Here is a 14,860-nt window from a genome sequence, read left to right as displayed (position 1 = left end):
CAACATCTCAACATCTAAACATCATCAACATTCTAAAAACATGACTTTATATGAATTAAACATAAAGCAGTTAATCTGCATCTCTCAAACTGCATATACAGCTAGCAGAAAATTGGATCACAATCACACAATTCAGAAAACAAAACCAATTGAAACATCATCAACATTCTACAAAACTAGACTTTATATTTATTATCCTCATATTGATTTCATATAAAACAAGACTTCAGATATGACTAGCAAAGGTGCCCGCGCGATGCTGCGGGTTTTAAAACTATCTGAAATGTGTATAAAGTTATGAAAATATATAGCAAGTTTAAGTTAGAAAATAAAAACTAATAACATGTTTTATATGTTGCTTGTTATCTTAAAATATTGATCATATTTTATTAAACCAAGCAGCAATCAAAATATCAACAGTTGAGCTGCTCTTTGTTCAAGAGAGTTCGGACATGTCTTTACATATATGCTACTGGTTGGGGAAGGGGATTTTTGTACCTTGATGTCTGTTGAAAAGGAATCTATCTCTTGTTGGCTCTACTGTAGAAGTGGTTTCTATTGAATGAAGGCAATAACGATTATCACATAATTAAGTTAAAAAATCAATACATGACAAACAACAATTTAGATACATCAAGCATTCTATTAATATGATGGACAAAGATCTAAGCTCAGTTTATTTAATTAATTGATAACAAATTTAGAACTGTGACAATTTATTAAATACGCAAAAAAATCAATTGCATAAACCATAATTTAAATATGCCAAGCATTGTACGAATCTGGTGGACAAAAGTATAATTTCAGTCATTGCACAAATTATTAAATACCTATACCATAATGAAACCAAAAGATCCAAACTTTAATAAATGAAACCAAATACCCATATCAGAATCAAACCTTGCGCAAGTTTGTTGTACAGAAGCATAGAAAATCTATAGATACCTATGGTCAAAACTGATACATATATTGCCATTTATAGACTAAGTTCATCCAATGAGGAAGTAAGCTGATATAGTTCAAAAATAAACTGTATTGCCATTTATGTCACAACATCTACAAATCTTAGTAGAATAACACTTGGTTCCACTTGAAATTTGTAGCACAATACCTACAACTCAAGAAATATAAAATGATGTGATTAGCCTATATGGTAGATTGCAGAATTAATGATAAGAATTGATCAATAAGACTTGTGTTAACTGTGAGAAATTAATGTTCAAGCAAATACATATATAGGTTAAAATCAAGTTTGTAACAAATTATTAAAAATGGTATAATAGCAGTTGGCTATGACCAAATTTAAAAGAAAATTCCTAAAAAAAGGATGAAATACCAAACTTTCATTCAAATCAAGAAACACAAATAAAACATTTTGGACAGAAATTTAACTACTTTGAGCATAATATTCTGGGACAATAAGTGAACAAAAAGTTTCGAACAAAAACAGGAAAAAGAAAAGAAAAAAACCTTTTTCAATCTTGTCTAGCCTGCAAAGAACCTCTTTTTACTCACAGCCTCTTCTTGATTCTCTTGTACACTGTTAACATCTGCAAAAATTGAAAAGCCACAAAAAGAAAATAAATGAAAATCACCACAACCTCAACTAAAAACACCAAATGAACTAATGTTTTCCAATGAACACATTGTAGTCCATAAAACCCAAGAAAAATGTCAAATTATGACCAAATAAATCCTGCATATTTTCCTGCTGACAGAATAGTAGGAAACAAAACAATCACTTTACCTATGGAAGCATTTTGTGGAAGGCATTGAAATGAATGGGATCTAAATCACATGGAGTTCTATCAATATCAAATAGCACTGCTTCAAGTGGAGCAAGTCCAGAGAGGGAACTTTTGCTGGTTCCAGAGACACATCATAAAAGGAAAAAAACAAAAAAAAAGGCAATGAGGCATTAGTATAATAAAAGAATGAAACCAAAAAAATACAAATGTAACATTTGCACCACCTGTTTCTCTGTAACTGATCTTTCATCTTCTCATTGCTCAATTCGTACGCAACATGATATAATACCAAACATATATATAGTTTTGAATAGTTGCAATAATTTATTTAACTACTTTAGGCAAATATTCGGGGAGAATAAGTGAACAAAAAGGGTCGTACAAAAACAGGAAAAATAAAATAAAATAAAAACCATTTTCAACCTTGTCTAGCCTGCAAAGAACCGCCTTCTACTCACAGCCTCCTCTTGACGCTCTCATACACTACTATCATCTTGCAAAACCTGAAAATCCACAAAATGAAATTGATCACAATCTCAGCTAAAAACATCAAATGAACACATTGTACTCCATCGTTAAACCCAATAAAAAGGCTACATAATGCGTAACTGCCATTTCTTAATATGGGCTCTCCATATACATATATTTCACAAATTTAAGCAAGAGAAAAGAACTGCAAATCTGTTTAAAACTGAAATGAAAAGAAAACAAATCATCATCCCTGCATATAAGAATAAGAAAAGAAACAGTGCAACAAAAATATGGAAAAATATTTAATCCCATAAGCATAAACTCAATTTAGTTTACCAAAATTAATGCATGCATACATTATTTTGGAGCAAAGATGTCTTGAATATTGATTTTCTTTTCTAAAGAGAAACGATATATTGAAAAGGTGGATAAGGCATCCGCAACCAAACAGACAAAACACAGAAACAACCCAAAAAGGCCAAAAGAAAGAAAAAGAAAAGAAGCGCCATCAACAATTACTCATTTATGAACAGAGATTGCAAAAAATCAAACTTGTTTTCTATTTTTTCTAAGCAAATCAGTTGAAAACAAAATATCAGAAGCAGGATTGGTCCTTGAGCACCAATAGACTTGAAAATCAAATATGAAAAGCAACATTGGTCCCTAAGCACGCTTTTATGCGTCAGTTTTTGGTTGATTAGTTCATTAGCTTTAATATATCAACTTTTGGTCAAGACTAACTATTTTCTTTTTTAACATCATTCATTATAATTGATTAATGAATTAGTACAATTGTTTTTACGATTGATTATAATTGATTAATGGATATGTCTGGTTCATAACCATAATGAAATTTTTAATAGAACACATACGCAGTTCTTCAATTCAATCAAAAATCAATCCTACCACATATCCAAATCATAATTTCAATGGAAAAAACAACTCTATACACATACCATTCTCCTCTGTTTTTCCCTCTCCATCAGTCATCAACATCATTAGAAGTCATCATAGTAAGAAAAGAACACATAGACTGTCTGATGTTGACAAAGATGCTCTCTTTCCTTTCCAAATCAAATCCACCGTTACAAAATCAATAAACACATTATGTACAATTGAACCCAACATTACTCACACACCCATTCAATAATAAGAATCAAAAAGATTGAAAAAGGGAAAAAATTGTGGGGAAATGAGAGAAAAACACCTATTGAATCCAAGGATAATAATGACTCAATTTGCTCATTTTTCCTTTGAATAAAAATTAAAAAGATTGAAAAAGGGAAAAAAATTGTGGGGAAATGAGAGAAAAACACCTGTTGAATCCAAGCATAATAATGACTCAATTTGCTCAATTTTCCTTTGAATTCCAAACAGGCCCTGTAAATCACTTGAGGATTCGCAATTCAAGGACAAACAAACAAATGGTTAGTAAGTATGCCTGCGTAATCAAATAGTCACAAACACAAATCAAAATATAAAATAGAAAATTAATTACTCTGTTTTTTCTGAATCATCAAAATTAATTACTCTGTTTTTTTCTTGCACCCTAACCCTAAACCCAACCTCATTTTCAATCTGTTAGATCAAAGCACAGAAAAACATTGTTTGAGAGAGAGAGATGGACCTGGAGTCCTGGAGCTTGCTGTGGACTTCTTTTTGACGCCGAGAACGATGGTGTCGGTGCCACGTACGCCGACGGCGGCGTTACTGTGCGCACACTTTTAGATAGAGATTGATTTTCGAATCAAAAGAGAAGAAGGCAAGGAAACAGGTGAACAATGGAAGCGTATGGAAAGAAGAAGGCAACGAAGGGGGCGAACGATGGAAACGAAAACGAAGGCTTGGGCAGATGGTTCTGAAAAACGTCGAACATTCCGGATGTAGGCATCGAAGGAGACGGGGGCAAAACGGGAAAGAGATGAAACTAATTAATTAAGGACAAAACCGTGATTTCACTGTTCTGATGAGAAAAATGAGTGTGCAAACAGTAAAAAGAGAGGGACACAAACGTCACTTCACTATTGCTAAGCTACAGTCTAGGAACAGTGAATTCCTGAACTCAGTTTTAGTATATATATAATTTTAACATAAAACAGTTCCTCAAACTACATATGCAGCTAGCAGACTGAAAGTGTATTTTTAGTTGACTATTTCCTAGCAAATGTAAAAAATCTGTAAGTTGGGTATTCCTAGTCTTAGAATTAATTGTAACTTGCGATAGTTGGACCTTGCGATAAATGAGGAGCATGATTGACTAGTGTTACACGGCAAAACTCTTTTATGGTAAGAATCATTTGCATTCATATTGGATTTGTTTTTCCAATTAAAGATTGAGTTAGTGTAAAGTCTATACAAATCTGCATAGAGTCTTAAATAAGGAAGAGGTTTAAATCAAGCCAATCTCTTTGTTTATTAGGTAAACGAGTTAACTTAGTATATAAAGGGTTGTGCTATAAGTTTTCCTTTTACCCTCCTTTGTGCACTATAATCAAAATCGTGAGATTGTTTTATAAGATCAAGAGAGAAAGATAAAAGGCTGTTTGAGAGCATAACATATCATTCATTCATTATGGAACATTATGGAAGCTTTCCTTGTTAGGAAGATCAACATGTGTGAATTGGTGTTCATCCAAGAGAAAGTGAAGAGGACGTGTTTGTACAAGACAAGAGTATTTGATCAATCTTCTTTTGTGGTGTAAGAAAGTATCAATTGAGTATTGTATTTGTTCTTAAGTTTTTAGTGAAATTGGTTGTGCGCTTTGAGGTTTTTCTCTCCTACGTGGAGGGTTTTTTCCTCGTGCGAGATTTCGTACAAATATGTTGTCTTCATTTATTTTCTCAATTTGTTGTGTTTTTTATTTTTGCTGTGTAGTACAAAGATTGAATCACATATCAATCCTGCATATTGCATTTTAATATTGATCCATCTGGGTTTACAATTTCATAGACCATTAAATCCAATAAAAAAAAATTCTGAAAACAAAACCAATGACAACATTATCAGCATTTTAACAGCAAATATGAATTAATCACAAAGTAGTTTGAGAAACTGCATATGCATTTCATGAAACTGTTTTTCAAAATCCATATGCAACTAGCATACTAATAAAACTATTCATCAAAATGCCTCTACAACCAGCAGATCGATTGAAGTTCCTCACTCACAATCACAAGATTCTAAACGAAAAAACAAGTACTACAACATCATCAACAGTTCCTTAAAATGCATCTGCATATGCATCTAAAATTCAAAATACAATATAGCCCAGCCAAGCTTAAGTCATCACCTACATTCCAAAATATTGCACTAAAACATTTCAATAAGATAGTTTCTAACATGAGATTCATTCAAATTGTAGAACTAAAAACCATTTCTAATACTAGTGAAGAAGTTTCTTAACCCATTGTATCTTTAAATTATCTGGTAAAGTGAACAAGAGGTCAATTTTTGCGTCATCATTGATAATTGCAGCAGCAACATCAATGACATCCATATCACTCAAACCTTGAATTTTTTTAAGCTCATCAACAATTTTGGCTCTTCGCTATGATATTGCATTCTCACTCATTAGAACACATTTCATAGTCTCCAAATGAGTCTTGGTCATGTCCACAAAAGATCGAAGTGTGCTAGCCATATCTCCTATAGTTTGCGACCAATTGTCATTTCGTGCCCTTTATTGGGACGAGTTGAAGGATGACATATAGGAGTTTGGGTAGTAGGGGAAGAAAAATTGATGTCATCTAGGCCATCTCCTTCAAAATTAAAAGTATTATTATCAGTAAGATCTTCAATCACTTCAGCAGGACCTTCAGCTCATTTGCCATTTTCCTCGATCTTTCCTAAAAACTTCCACTAGAGTATCATAATGAGGAAATGGTTTGTTTCTTAATCCTTTTGCAGAATTATGGACCTATTTTTTTTTTCCATGAAATTAGATGCCAATTCTGAATACAATTTGGCTTACCTTAACCCAATCATCAAAGACTTGTTTCTCGCATACCACCATTTTTTCTTCATCATTCCATGCAAAACCACTTGAGTTGGTGAGCATGTCAGAGATGGCTAGTGTTTGTTTCTTCAATGTCTTCACACAAGACTCAATGTGAGGAACTGCTTTTAATCCACATCCAAGTAACTTTTGTTCCATAGCCTTTTCTAATTGTCCCAAATATCTAGATCTAAACTCATTGTCAACCTTCCAATAGCCACCGACACATAATTCATTTAAAGCCTCAACTAGAGATGCATCTTCGATAGGGGTCCAAATGTGCTTATCCTTTTTATTCCTTCCAGCAGTAGTAGGTGTTGAGTTCATACCCAAATCCATCCTATATACACAAGAAAAATTTGAACATAAACATGTAAAATTAACGTACAACTAACAAACAAAGTCTTATGTTGTAAACAAGTTCTATAGAAACTTTCTAGAAGAGCTCATTGATATAGAAGTATATTTATTCTATCAAGCAAAAAGTGCACTGGAAGTAGAGTTAGATGAAGAAAAAAAAGGTGGTAAGGGTGCAATAACTGAATAAGCCAAAAAAGAAAAAGAAAAAAAAACTAGAATGAACATTGGCAAATCAGTATGACAAATACATGATCACACAGCTTGCAAGTACATCACACAATTCAAATCTTACACATAATCTTGTAATTACTTAAGACAAGTCACTTGAGAAATCACTTTAAGGTCTAAACCTTGAATTATAACATCCAAATCAAAAAAACAAAAAAAACAACATCAACAACATTCCAAAGTTTAATGTCTACACATATCCATCAAAATCTAATTTTCAAGATATAACATTCAACCAACTTAAGGCCCTTATCCCCATTCCAAAATCGACCTAGAAAAAGGTTCTTCTCCATTTCAATTGCTCATCTTGGGTTCCTATTTTCTCTCCATTCATTGAACATATGATTGGCTAAGTTTGCCCTCCAAACAGCCCATTCTTCTGATGAGTCAATGCTAGTGATAACATCATCTTCTTCTTGGTTGTATATATTTTTGTTTAACTCATTTTCTTCGGATCAATAGTCATTTCTCTTCTTATAAGGTTGTGAAGAAGACAACAAGCTATAATAATCCGGCATTGTGTCTTCACTGGAAAAAATGAAGGACTCCTCAGTATTGCCCAACGTAACTTAAGTAATCCAAAACACCTCTCTATTACATTCCTAGCTAAAGAATGCTTCATGTTAAAATATTCTTTAGGAGTGGTAGGTTGATATCCATCTCTCCAATCATTTAAATGATATCGCTGCCCTCTGTACGGGGCAAGAAATCCTTCTCCATTTGGATATCCAGCATCAACAAGGTAATAATTTTCTATTAAATAAAAGTTGTGACTATTATTGTTGATAAAAATATAAAAAAAATATTAAATACCAAGAACTTTAATAATTTAATTAATTCACTCAATCATCTCTTACCACGAGAGACCCTTAACCCATGTCTTCTACTAATTGCATCACGAAGTATTCGGGAATCTACAGCAGAACCCTCCCAACCAAGTAATACATATATGAATTGCATATCTTGGGAGCATACTCCCTAGACATTTGTAGCAATCTCATTCTTCCTAGTTCAGTACATAGGCTTGTCAGCTTATGGCACATGTAATCTAATATATGTCACATCTAGCGCTCCAAGACAATTTTACAAGATTAAACATATTAAACAATTTATAAGCAAAATTTATTTCTTATTTTTCATATAAGAATAAAGACTTTTGGCAAATTCATGATTTACCTTAAACCATTTTCACCTCTCATCTGTAGAGTTCTCATGCACCAGTTCTGGTGTTTTTAACAACTCATTTTGTAGACATAAAACTGCCCCTAAAACTGCATTAAAATATCTACTAATGGTTTCCCCAGAACGGTAAAAATCATTTTGTATGACTCTGTTCTTCTTGTGATGTGCCAATACATTCAAAAAGACAGCTACCATTTCATCTACAGAAACATTCATTGTATCATGGAGTCTACCAGTGGCTCTTAGCATAGAGCATAACTTGGAGAATGTATGTAAATCCATGTGGAGTTTGTCTACACATCTTCTATCAGTCTCATATATCATGCGATTCATATTTCCAATTCTCTGAAAATCATTATTTCTAGGTCTTGATCTCAAGAGGTATTTTCTATAATGTCTTTCCGTAATGATATACGTTATAATGTAGAATATGATGAACAAACACCTAACAAAGTCCAACATTAGAAGAGTCCATTTCCTCTTTGACAATTTTATACGCACCATTACCGCATAATATATCATTAATAACATAACCAATTAATACCACGATCAATTATAGCAAGAAAACAATCAACGAGAAACCTAAATACCAAAACTAATGTAAAAACATCAATCCATAATTAAGCAAACTTTATTAGTGTGATTTGGGTAATTGGCATCATAATCCACCATCCCACAGACACCAAATTAAAAAATAAAAATTCCTCTATCAACGTCTAGTCTTACCTCAATCAAAATTTCAGACGGTGTATTAGAGCAAAATACATGTTAAACCTAGAAAAAGAAAAAGAAAAAATAGAAAGACATCAAATTATCCAACTTTTAAACCCAAAGCTCAAGTCAATTCATATAATGAAATTTTGGGTGCTCAAGTGGGGAAAAAAAGGAAGAAGAAAAATAAACATGAAAAATATTGGGTCATGAATAGAAGTATAATACCCATCTTGTTTGAAGTTGCTTTGATGATGAGAATGTGAAAACCTGGGTGAGGTTGAAGTTTTGCCTTCCTTGTTAGATAGAGTTATGAGAAATATTTGGACAAATAGAACGTTGCTGCTGGGAGGGTTTTAAGAAATATGAATTAAAAAAAACAAAAAAGAATAGTCAAGGGGAAATAAAACGTTGCTGCTGTTGGATAAACTGTAATTATAAATTATTAGTAAGGACAAAATAGTCAGAAAAAAAATGCATTTAATTCTGGCCTTACTTTCCCATGGGAAGGGAAAGTAAAACCCAAGGAGGAAGGATGACATCACTTTCCCTCCTACTTTCCCATGTCTAAGGCAACGATTTTCCATGCCTGACTTACTAAACATGGGAAATCAATTGCTTTCCCGTCCCCAAGATTCCTTTCTCATGAACCAAACGGGGCCAAAGAGAAAGAAATCATCTTTTTCCCTTCAATCAATTACGCATTGTCACTCTCTCCCCACGTTGGGAGTTCTCAAGTACCTAATTACCAAAACGCTTAAAGGATTCACCAACATGCTCATATATTGTAATTATCTAAACCTATCATTACAACAACAAATTAACAACCCATTACAGAATCAATTTGGGTAAGGAAGAAAGGATTCAATAGCATGTTTAGAAATTCATCAGCAAGTCATTAATCTATTAAAAAGTTGAGGGGATGCAAATAGTGCTATCATGAGTTTGGCTTATTTATATATACATTGAGATGTAAACAATGCCATCATGAGTTTGGCAAGCTTATGTTGCAAAACATAAACTAACATCATGTTTTATATGCTGCTTGTTATGTTAAAATATTGTACATATTTTAATATATCAAGCAGCTATTAAAACATCAAAATATGAGCAGCCTTAAGTTGCATATTGTTCAAAAAAACTTGTACATGCGTTTATCTATATTTTAATGGGTGGTGGACATGGATTTTTCTTATTTGATGTTTTTGGTAAAGGGCTTTTATTGTTGCTGCATTTGTTGTTTGCCTGGCTGATGCCCTTTTTTCTCTTTTTAAAGAGGTTTTAGCTCTTTGTTGGCATAAAGTAAAAAAATGGCAAATATTAATTATTATGATAGAATTAAGTTTAATAAGTAAACATGAGAAATAACAATGAAATTTTGTATGTCCACGATTAAATTGGAATGGATTGCAGCCTGTGATTTTCGTCCAGAATTATGTGGGAGCTATCTTGCAATAAATTTTGTATGCCCTCAACTTGTATTTATATTCTCTGCAGCCTTCTTGTACCCAATTTTTCGTACTAGTGACTTGTGCACAATCAGATTAAAATGGCAAGTATTAATTATTATGATATAATTAAGTTTAATAAGTAAAAATGAGAAATAACAATGAAATATTTGGTGTGTAATGTGTGCGTCAGCGAGATGAATGAATTGAAAAGGAAAGAGCACGAACTCTTATGTCGAAGTAGGAGAGGCGGTTTCGGAACTGCCTTGGACTATTTTCTTCTTCAAACCGATCGTTGATAAATTGTCAGAATCTGACACGTTTTCTTCTCTGGTTTGCACAACAACATTTTTCTCATATTTGTTTTCAGCTTCAACATCACTTAGAAACATGTAAAACACAGTGAAAAGAAAAGTATTAGTAAATGTTTATGTAAAAATATAGATACGAATGAGTTAATTGTTACGTAAAATCTAACATTTTCTGTTTTTTACTTGTTAAAGAGGCGAGAAGAGCTCTCTTCATTGCAAGTTTACGTCTCTTTTTCGAATTTGAAATAGGCTGCACCGAAGAAGGATTGGATGAGACAGCGAGAAATATAGGCGGTGTTCACTTTGAAATAAGTGGGGGAGTGGGTGGAAGCATTTGGGCAACAATTTTTTTTTTTTCTGACGTTCAACAAAGTTTGCTTCTGATCCTGATTTAAGAAGTTGTACCTTCTCATCAGACACAACTTGAATGAGCAAATCATTTTTGTTTGAATCAGTTTTTATGCTCCCAAATCGAAGTTGAAATTTTTTACATTGGCCTCTTGTCTGTAGAATTGCATGTGGAAACTCTTGCTGGTGAATATAATCGTGGTGAATAACCAATTCATTACAAGAAATTCCAAACAACTGCTCTGCTACTTTTCTAATGATCATAGCATTCGTTTCATCAGTTGAATCCTCAAGAACCAAACCAACTTTAAACATGTATGTAAAATTCATGTAATGTTTTAATAATGTAAGATAATTGTGTTTAAAGTTCATGAAAAAAATAAGATGAAACTAATTGATAATATTTGTATTACCAAGGGAGAGGAATTTGATTGTTCTATTTAGGACACAGCAGTTCATCACTGTGGGCAATGGATCTAAGTTGTTTGAAGCAGGATAGGCATGCTATGTACCACCATCCATTACGCGTATCAAAACGTGTAATGACTGCTTTACATAAAATGAAAGCATCCTAGAACATGCTTAAACAGACATGTTAATAAAATGATAACAATTATAAAACATACAACAATAAGCGAAAAACGAAATAAATTCTAGTTAAAATAATTTATAACGTTGTATGTTAAATTAAGAATAATAGGGAGATAAAAGAAGGAAATTGGCATTTTTACCTTTCATGAATCCGGATCAAGAACATTCAACTCTTGTACAGATAGCTTTTTAGCAGTTTTTAATTCCTCAGGCCTGATCGGTTGAATCGACGAAGGAGGCACCATTCTAATAGCATATGCAAAAGCGCCAAATCTGTGTTTGTTTTTGTTGCTTTTATATGTATAAAAGAGGTGATTAGTTTCGGATAAAGGAGGAAGAAAGATGTACGTTAGCATAAAAAGGATAAAAAATCATACGCCATTTTGTATGCATCTAATTCTTGTATATTCGGATCGATGAAAATCATTGTTGACACGCTACTATTTAGAACAGTTTTTCCTATGCATTTGTAAACGACAAATCAAATTTATTTTATTTGAGATGAAGTTTGAATAATGGAAAGAATGGAAAATTAAGCTAAACCCTAAACCCTAAAGGTGGCTGGATTCGCATCACGTCTCCCCAAACAAAAATTGACGGCCGCGAAAGCATCTCCAACAGTGAATGGAAATCTTCCATCGCTGCCCCCCAACCAAGCCAACCAGCTGGTTCGAAATCAACTGGAGATGGACTCATTGTTTGAGTAGACGAAACTTTCGCAGGGGAAGAAAGACTGAAGGAGAAGGGCAAAAAGGGAAGAGCAGAAAAGGTTTAGTGAAGGGCATTTTCAGTAATTCACTGTGCTTTGGAGAGGAAACAAAACAGGAAACAATAGTAAAAATAGGGGCATTTTCATCATTGCACTATGTTTAAGAACAATGTTTAGTTGGATTGAACTTTATTATATATATAATTTTTTTCCGACTTGGTTCGACTTGATTTTCTCATTTTTCGGTTCTAATGTCCACCCCTATTTGGTTCTAGTAAAAATAATAAAATATAATCAAATATAATCAAATCTTGAAAATAAAAAATAAACCTAGCGCACACATACACACACTCCCTATCTCTCTTCCCTACAAGCACACTTCCTGTTTGTACCATATTTGACCTGCCACTCACGTCATGACCGGTGGAAAGAGTACAACACTAAGGAAGACCCTATGGCCCACACTGACAACCCAAGTAGTATGGATCGGTAGGTATCTTCGATGCCTACGACCGATTCCACACCCAACATAGCCTTGTAACCCATGCTAGCGAGCCCAGTCTTACAAATGGCAAGCGCTTCCGGCTCTATCCTCCGATTATTCATCAACCAAGCGTCCGGCACGCCTTGCCGATTCTATGCCCTAAAAGACATCTTGTGAGACGTTCTCGAATCTCCTGCTGGGATATTTGTTGGGACTCATGACAACCTCAGAAGACACTCCCACGAGTTCCACATTGAAACTAAGGGAATGCCCAACACTCTCTATAAATAAGGCATCTTGCCCTAGATACATGGTAAGACTTTTGACTTGACTCCTATGCTCTTGCATTGTCAATAACTTGCTCTTTAAACTAACTTTAGCATCGAAGGGTCTTCGGCCGGTATCACACCGGTGCTTTAGTCCTCATCTGTTGTTCTCTCATTGGCCTAGATCCAGCATTGCCAACCAAGGAAGAACGTGCTGACCGAAGGCACAACCGCTGCCCCCCCAATCGTCTGCATCACCTATAAGTTACTCTTATCTATATCTATTTAGTTTTAGCACCAACACTTCTTATCAACCATGACTGCTGATAAGGGTGGGTGTGATTCAGTTAGGTTTGTTTTTTACCTCACATCGAAACCGATACTATTCAACCAATGTGATTTGGTCCAATCTCTAAATCTTTAGATTGTGTTGTCGAGGAATCTTGGATTCTTGATCTTCTTTGTTGCACTTGCCCTCACCTTGACTTGTAGTAATGTAATTATGCAACAGTAAACACACACCATCATGATTCATTCTAACTCATGCTTACCCATTTGTTTTCTTTTTTGGTCAAAGCTTAACCCAATTCTCAATTGTATAATGTGATGGGAGAAGTTTGACTTAAAAGAAAAGTTGTGGGCAATGAGGTCTAGTCTAGTGGAAAAATGCATTGACTTACACAATAGTGATCTCAAGTTTGAACAATCATGACATTTTTGGTAGTGTGTGTGACAAAATCTCATCTCCGTGTAGACTATCGCTTACATTAAAAAAAAAGAGTTGTGATGGGAGAAGTTACATTAAGAAAACCGAGAAGATACAACTATGACCAACAAAAAGACGAGAGGACATAATACAATTATTGGATGAAAGTGAGATTGTTTGTGATCATACAAGTCTATTTATCTCACATTTACAACAATAATTTAATTCCTCATTGCCCTTTACAAAGGTTGGTTTTATTTTTGGCTTAAAAAGAAATGCCAATTTAAGGATAAAGTTAAGAAAGCTCAAAGTTTGCATTTCCTCTCAACCTACCTAACAAAATAAACAATTTTAGGGATTAATTTCTGTAGGGTTTTTTTTTGTTTCAAAGAAAGCCTGACGAATGGGCTTGGGCTGTCGTAAGAAGAAAAAGAAACAAAATTCCCCAAGTGTCTAAGTTCGAAACCAAGCTCCCAAAAGAGTTTTTGAAAAGTCTGATGACACTTTAGAAAAACATTCTTAGGTTCTTTTCACTAATAGATAAATAAATATGATAAATCGATTAAGGGCTTAGCTTGAGAAGCTTGTGGCATGGGAGCTAAACTTTCACAAGTTTAGCAATTTGAGAGAGAGAGAGAGAGAGAAGCATAAATTCCTTGAAGAGAACAAGGGTTTGAAGTGGGCAGAGGACGATTAGAACAATTTCTATCTTAAGGGGAAGGAGAAAACAAACGAAGAAGAAGATTGGGTGGCTTGAGTAAATTCTCAGATGCTTGACAAAGCTTGGTCAGGCTATGTATGATGCTTTCGTTGGGTAGGAGAAGCTCCCTTTTATAGGTTAAAAGAGCCCCAATTTCGTCTAACTTTTCTCCCCTCTTTCCATTGCTTCTTCTTACTTGATCTAATTTGGTGAAATTCTCCTATACAAGGTGCATGGATAAGGAACCTTTTGTGGTTCCAAGGGTTTGATGCAGCTGGATCTCCCCATGAGGGTGAGGCGCCACCCGCTTTCCTTATGGATTTTCAAGATGGAGCTTATGGAGGAAAAAAGAGATGGGTGGAGTTCTTTGTCCGATGGCTATTTGTCCTTCACACATGGATTTCCGTTGGTTCCTGCCATGGCTCCTTGTTTGACCGTCTTGGAGTCCTAACAAGGATGGATCACGATGCCAGATTTTTTATAAGACTTTGGGCTAGGCTTGTGTGTACAATGTTGGGTATTAACGTGTTTTTTCCAGCATCTAATGGGTTTTTGTCAAGCTGCTGGAAGTGTTTTTGACAAAGTGTTTGGGTGCTCTAATT

General features: G+C 34.2%; 1 long non-coding RNA gene and 1 pseudogene across 1 annotated transcript; both read right to left on the bottom strand.

Moving 5' to 3' along the window:
- Nucleotides 1–841: 841 nt before the first annotated feature.
- On the bottom strand, nucleotides 842–1,559 carry LOC107881425 (uncharacterized). The gene is made up of 2 exons (XR_001678047.2): nucleotides 1,471–1,559; nucleotides 842–1,111 (listed from the first exon to the last, which is right to left on the bottom strand). It is a non-coding gene; the product is annotated as an uncharacterized LOC107881425 (long non-coding RNA).
- A 4,043-nt stretch (nucleotides 1,560–5,602) lies between these two features.
- LOC148915868 (uncharacterized) lies at nucleotides 5,603–6,553 on the bottom strand (annotated as a pseudogene).
- Nucleotides 6,554–14,860: the final 8,307 nt, after the last annotated feature.

Source organism: Prunus mume, linkage group LG6, assembly GCF_029339155.1.
Source record: "Prunus mume cultivar Tortuosa linkage group LG6, ASM2933915v1, whole genome shotgun sequence".
Classification (NCBI taxonomy): Eukaryota; Viridiplantae; Streptophyta; class Magnoliopsida; order Rosales; family Rosaceae; genus Prunus; species Prunus mume.
Note: the sequence above shows the minus strand (reverse complement) of the source record. Positions and strands in the feature narration are given on the sequence as shown.